The sequence below is a fragment of the Pinus tabuliformis genome, chromosome 3_2, assembly GCF_031772625.1.
Source record: "Pinus tabuliformis cultivar Carrire ecotype Pingquan chromosome 3_2, CPIR1, whole genome shotgun sequence".
NCBI classification, from domain to species: domain Eukaryota; kingdom Viridiplantae; phylum Streptophyta; class Pinopsida; order Pinales; family Pinaceae; genus Pinus; species Pinus tabuliformis.
Genome location: NC_142302.1, coordinates 285,246,980 through 285,254,748, shown reverse-complemented (window position 1 = coordinate 285,254,748; position 7,769 = coordinate 285,246,980).

The window sequence follows — 7,769 nt, the reverse complement described above, 5'->3', positions numbered from 1 at the left end:
CTATCCATAATTATACCATATAATGATAAACATTCCAAGCCTTAAGATCTCGATCCATCGTTCATCATCATCCACATGAGTACATCCTCAAACTCATAACCAGCATACTAGATCTCACACTTCATCAGATATTCATCACTTGCACACCTACCCCTTGGCCTAATGATCTTCTCCTTATATAGGTTTAAGCTTCTCTCAATACCATGGTCCAAAACCATGTAGAACCAATACCTTGGACCCAATACCTGAGGTCAACACTTTGGACCAAATACCATGGAAAAATACCAAAATACCATGGACCAAATACCACATACCAAAACATAGTTTTCCGACATGTATGCGCCTTTCCTTCTGTGAACCTGTGTGTGTACGTATATGTGTCTTATGTTCTGCTCATCCGTGTGTATACGCACTTTCATCAAGGTTAACATGTCTATACCTCTCTTGACCTGTTGTGTTATGATCTATCATCTGATTGAGTTGCCACCTATATCATACCTCTGAGTGAGTTGCCATCAAGGACAACACCTATATCATAATTCCAACAAAGAGATGGTTGTAGTGACTATGGGTCAGAAAAGTGAGAGAGACCCCTCCCCACTAGGAAAATTGCGAAAGTTTAGTGGAATGAGCTTCATAGGCTACGAGGAAGGCCCAAATGATGACATGTAATTTTCCATGAGGAGACTATTTTCCGAGAATGATGTGTTCCCCATAAGAAATTATTCACCTCCCCACAACTCAAGTAGTATCTCCCCTAACCTTTCACTAGTACTCTATCATAATCTTGATAATTTTTTTTCTAATTTATTCAAATTTGTAAGGGTTCACAGTGTGCATGATACCTATGAAGCGAGTGTCATTAACAATAGAATTAGTAGCAATAGTACAAAACTACAAGAATCATTGTATCCTAATTCATCAGGATTGATAATCTTTCCGCAAGTTCAGTCAAACAAGATGGTATCCCTCACTAGATATCCCAAATTCTCTCGTAGGGGGAACGACGACGTAGAGGAACATTGGTATTTTTGCAATGCCCTATGGAGCACCTACTAACCAATCTCCAGGAAAGACCATTAATATGGTTTAATAAGTGGTTTGAACTACACCACAATCCAATAGTATATGATGTCAAATGATAATTTGTATATGATTTTAAGCTTCCCTAGACGAACCACGAATGGTTGTCTGAGTTCTCGGAAATCAAGTAGTAGGAAGGAGATGTTGCCTAGGAGTTAATGCAGAGGTTTAAGGATATAATTTGAAAGCTAATCTACCTAATAAAACCAAATCATAAATGAGACCAGTTCATTAAAGTGTTATTCCCCCTTACTCACACACCATTAACACAATAGAAAATTGATACGCTATAAGATGCGTTGGAGCATGTGACTCTAATTTAGGCTATGGAAAGATATCACATAAATACTGAGGGGCGATAAAACTCATATGACCCATACATAATAGGTCTGCAACATCAAATTTTGAACCTGATAGAGAAGTTGAGGGACTTGCAACTAGCACGACCTGTGCGACCGAATGTATGGTGTACCAACTGTCTTATGAAGGGATATCATGTTGCAGAGTACCCAAGGTTGCGGGGCCCAAATAATACATATGCCCCAGTGGGGCCATTCGAATCTATACTAGTTGTAGGAGTTTCATAGATTAGAATGCAAGGTTTACAATTTCATACATTTCTAGGCCAACAAAGTAGAACGAGTGAATATTGTGAGATATGAAGAATGTATAGGAATCTCCATCGCCTTTGTACAATTCTTTAGAAGTATTCCAATGTTCTAAAAAATAATTTTTATGAATTATTCACTTCACCATCTCACCATACTAATCGATGTAGATCATTGGATGCTATAGCTAATCGACTAGATCGATCAGCATATCTAATCAATGAGACTCCTCAAGAATGAGGAATTGGAGGAAAAAGGGTGGGTGGGGGGAGAATAGGAGGTAGAGTCCCATTTCATTGCTACAAATGTGATCAGGGAGGACATGGTATAAAATAATACCCACTACCGAGAAGACCCTAGTGCTCCCAGCTCAGGGTTAAAACACATGAAACATAACATTGTCCAAAGTTTTTTACTAGATGGGAAGAACATAACCGCTAAAGGGGAGAAAACTTTTTCAATGTTGATTCAAGGATACCAGAGACATTTCCCCTCTCAAACATTAACATAGTCACTCATGGAGGGAAGAATACTAGAGATGATGTGGCAACCACTAAATAGCCTAGAATTATAAGACGAGCCTAACAAAAACACTTGTATGACCCTGGATAGTAGAAGCAGTACTACAAATAAGATATAAATGCTTTTAGAAAATTGAGTTTTGGTGGTGGACCTCAAGAAGAGTAGTGAGGATCTCTAAAGGCTAGCAGTCTAGAACTACTTCAATCTAATGCTTGAAAAATGGGTGAATCGTCTAGGCTATTTCTACAAATTGTGAATGAAGATCATATTCTTGGATAGTTGTGGGAGAGTCTTAAATCTCTTTTCAAGGATGGAGCAGCCGATGGAGGAATCATTTATGCCAACCTGGATGAGAGGTACTCCACAAGTGTGAAAAGGAATAAGAGGAGAAAAGGAAGAGAGTTTTGAATTGATGCTCAGATTTTGGGGTTTCAAATTAAGGATACAATGTTGGACTTGGGCTGAGATGTGAATATTCTATTGAGGAATACCTGAGAATCCCTAGCAAGGCCAAACTTGGTGTTTTCTCTGATTTAGCTACCTATGGAAAATCAATATTGTATCCTTTATTTCAGATGGTTAAAGGATCTATAAGTTAAATAACGGTGGTGAAAAATTATGTCGACTTTGAAGTCATAGACATTATGGGAGACAAAGACCCCTATCCAACATTGCTTGGGATAGTCTGGGCTTTAGATAATTACATGATAATTGATCTAAGGAAGGAATTGATGATATTTGAAGTGAATGGGGTTCAAGTGATCCAACCCCTATAACTATATCAATAACGAAGGTTCATAAAGCCGATAGATGATAGGGAAGAACCAAAACTATTGGATCAGTTGTACCAATTCACAACGAGGAGAAGATAAAATTATATCAATTCAACAACAAAAGGATCAATTAGTTGCCACAGTATTCTGAGTTCAAACTTTAGATCTAAGGACATTTGGGATGACTGGAAGCAAAGCGGGTATGAAATAAACACTAGGTGTTTCACCACAATCCATCGTATCAAATTGATTGGTACTAAGGTATGAGAATTCCCTATCTTTAATGGCATGGATCTAGTTAATTCTTTTCTTAGTCAAATTGATGCAGCTGTGTTAGAAAAAGAAAAGTTCCCTTGTTCGATGTTTCCTGACAAGCGACACGTGCAGGGTGGTGGGGGTCTAACTACAACCATCTTAGAGAATAGAAAGAGATTAAGACAACAATCAATGTTAGATTTGGGAATTCATAGGATTACCCATAGAGCTTCATAAAGTATGAGGTGGGATCCGAACCTCAACAACACTTGCAAGAGTGGAAGGCTAGATGGAATAAGGAAGGAATCCCAAAGGACTTGTGGGTGCATAGTTTTGTACACACCATGGGGTCATTTTTGAAGGCATGGTATCTGAAAGAAGAAATAAGGAGACAAAGTAGTGAGTGGTATTTCCTAGCATACCATCTGATTCGTAATTTCTCTTTGATGGATAGCGATGAGAGGATGGTCAATGCTTTACAATTTGTCAAGAGATTTCTACTCATGACAAGACATTTGACGAAGCTATGCATAGATCAAACACGTTGGAGAATATATATAAATCAGGATTCCACATGGTTGTAGGATGTGGGAATATAGTCATGGAACTAGATGAAGATGATCTGTAGGAGTTATGAAATCTAACATTCAAGGAAACTGAGGGGGAATGGAGTGTTGAATACTGGCTTGTGATTGATGTTCTCCAACTACTACCTTTGAAGTTGTGGAAACACAACATTGAGACTCAAGAAAATCTGAAGTTTTCCTTGATTGCATATTACTATGACGAGTAGACTATAAAATAAATCTTCGACCTCCTAAGGAAATATGAGGACTTGTTCCTCTCGTTTGTTGTAAAACTTAAGGAGATTAAGGGAGAATTAGGAGAGATGAATGTTGTGCTTAAACTGTATGCAACGCTAGTAAAGCATCAACTGTATCGACTGAACCCGAGAGGTAAAGAGAAGGTGAAGAAATAAATAGATAAGATATTGGGGGCAGGGCATATCTTCCGAGTTAATGAGGTAGAATGGGTTAGCCCAATTTTTATATATAATAAAAAGGATGCCAATGAAATTTTAGTCTATGTGGACTACCAGAGTTTAAACAATGCATGTTTTCATTATCCTTTCCCCACTGCTTTCAGCGATAAAGTTTTAGACAATGTGGCGGGTGATGAACCTTACTCCTTTATAGATGGATCCTTTCATTATCATCAAGTTTAGATTGCAAAAGAAGATAAGAAGAAAACCACATTCAACACAAAATAAGAACCTTATGCATACCATGTCATGTCGTTTGGACTAAAAAATGTGCTAGAGGTTTTCTAACGAATTGTGCTTGCTTCGTGTAGAGATTATATTCACACATTCTTAGAATTCTACATGGATGAATGGACCATCTACAATCTACTAAAGAGACATTCTATTTTTCCCTAAGTGATGTTTGACTACAGTAGACAACTGTAGATATTACTAAACCTGAGAAAGTGCATATTTATTGTTCCTTTTGGAATGCTTTTGGACCATATAGTCTATAAGGAGGGAGTATTCGTAGATCTAGCTAAATTCACAGTAATCTTGAATGTGGACCTGCCACCAGGTGTTAAAAAATTGAGCTCCACCCTTTGCGACATAGGATATTATATGACGTTCATTCACAATTATGCCTCGATCATTACACCATTGGAGAAGTTGTTAAATAAATTTGAATGGTTCGCATGATCGAAGGAATTTGTCATTGCTTTTAATGTGTTGAAGCAAAAATTGGCAAGTGCACCAATATTTCTTTATCTAGATTGGAATATCCAATTTCATGTTCATATTGATGCCTCATGTATCACCTTGGGAGTCATCCCGGCTCAGCCCAGAAATGGTAATCTTGATCACCCCATTTATTTTGTTAGAAAAAGATTGTCCACGAGAGAGAAGAATTATACCACAAATGAGCATGAAGAACTTGCAATGGTGTATTGACTTCAAATGTTTTGGCATTATCTTTTAGGGGGTCCATTCAAGTTTTTAATTGATCACTCTACTGTCTAGTATTTAGTTAACAATCATGTACTCGAAGGTAGAGTTTTCATATGGCTTATGTTGTTATACGAATTAAAATTGGAAGTAATTGTCAAATTAGGTCATTTGAATGTTTGGCTAGATCACCTTTCTCGGTTAGATTCAAGTGAAAATGGAGGGTCAATTGATGATCAACTACTAGATGACGACTTGTTTTGAGTTGAAGCCATACCAGACTACTGGGAGAATATAGCTACATTTATAGCCACAAGTAAATGTTTGAACAGGTACACAAAAACACAACAAAGGCACATGGTTTTCCACACTTCATATTACCAGTTTATTGCAAGTCAACTATACAAGTTGGTCCTTGATAAAATATTGTGCAAATGTGTTATCGATCACAAGATAGAGGGTGTATTGTGGGAGTGTCATTTAGGAAATGTGAGAGGGCATCTTTGGGGGAAGACCACCATAAGGAAGGATTACAAGTGTGAATTTGGTGGCCCACAAATTTTTGAGATGTAAAGGAATATGATAAAAATTGTGATGTTTTCCAAAGGGCTGGAAATCCATCGCACCATAACGAACTTCCTTTGCAACCAATATGAGCACTATAGGATTTTCAGAAATGGGAAATCAACTTTGTAGGACCTATCAACCCACTAGCACATCACTCCCACGCTAGATTTGTTATCACTGTCACAAACTACCTTACCATATGGGATGAGGCTGCACTGGTCAAAAATTGAACTGCAAACACTTATTCCAAATTCATTTTCTAGAATATCATCACTTTATTTAGGTACCCCAAAAGTCTTAGAGGTGATTAGGGGACCTAATTCATCACCTCGCTATTATAGAACTTTAGGGTACAACACGATAAGAGAAACCTATATCACCCTCAAGAAAATGGTACTGTGGAAGATTTTAACAAAATCCTAGAGATAGGACTCACCAAGATATTTTTGGCCAACAACGATGATTGGGATGAGAAGGTGCCAACTACTCTATGGTCATATCATATAATTGTTAAATGCTTACACATGTATATTCCCTTCTAGTTATTATGTGGATGAGAGGACGTAGTACTAGCCAAGTTCATTATCCTCATCCTTTTCGTTACACACGCCACTCACATGACAGAGGAATAGTCAATTCTGAAGCAGGTGGAAGAGCTCCAGGAATTGGATGAGGCTAGGATTCTGGAATATTTTCACCAAACTATTGAAAAGCAGAGGAAAAGGCATGGCACAATAGGAAAATCAATTAGAAAACGTTTACAGTTGGGGGACATGTTTTTCTATACAACAGTAAATTCTTAAAGTTTCCTCGAAAGCTACAAATGCATTGGTTGGGACCCGTCATTATTACAAAATTGAAAGAATTATGACTTTTTAAGCTTTCCTAACTAGATGGTATCATACTTCTAGGATGGGTGAATGGTGCATACCTGAAATATTTCCACGGCTCAAATAATTATTCACCAAGTTGATTGAATCTTTGAAAGGGGATTGTAGGTAGGACTAGGTAGAGTCAATCAATTCTTTGTCATATAGTTGCATCAATTAATTTATGTGGTTAAATTTTCCAATCAAATTTGATCCAAAATAAAACTTTCTCCAGGTCCTTTCAGTTGCAGAGATGTTTCCACCCCACCACAATTTTTTTATGGTCAGAGAGTCACACATGTGAGGATTCATATCCATAATAATCAAGCAATAATTATCTATCTCAGTTTGAATTTGGGATAAATATTTCCCATAATACCCGTCATCAACTTTTAGGTGCCTCCCATCATAACACCATAATTACCCATCAATTCCACCCTCCCCTTTTTAGTTTTGCATTATCCAAGTCAGGTCGGCCTCAGCCATCGTCAGTGCTACCATGGTTGAGACTGAGTGGGGAAATTTATTGTATTAATTAGTTAAGTAGTCGAATAAAAAATGTCATGTGTAGATTTTATATTTAATTTCCATGGCAATGATAGGTTTCTTAGAACCAAGAGTCGAGGTGGTAAAATTTCCAAGTCTGGAGTCTATATCCATTCTCTCCTATTCTGAGCCCAAGTTCAAACCCGTTGTGTTCTTTGTAAATCAATGTTGCTATATAGAAATGAAGAATATTGTGGTCTTTGTTCTAGAACTAAAACCAGATTCAATAATCATGAAGATAAAGCACCTCTATGGACAATATGATAAAGCATTTCAACAACGAACTCTGAGACTCATTCCATTTTCTAGCACTTAAATAAGAGATCTACATAAAAATAGTATTCAGGGCCAATGGAAGTCAATCAATCAAAGTTATAGAAGACATCAGAGGAATTCATAGGTCCACATTGTTGAATATGAGGAGTTTAGCGGTATTCAAGATGAGAGGAGCCACGATGAAGTAAACGAAATTACTCATGAGTAGGATGAATGGAGGGTTGTTATGGCTTGAAAAAGAATAATTGATACATGTTTGTTGGGTAATTTAATTAACATTAAATTACTTCATTAATTTGCA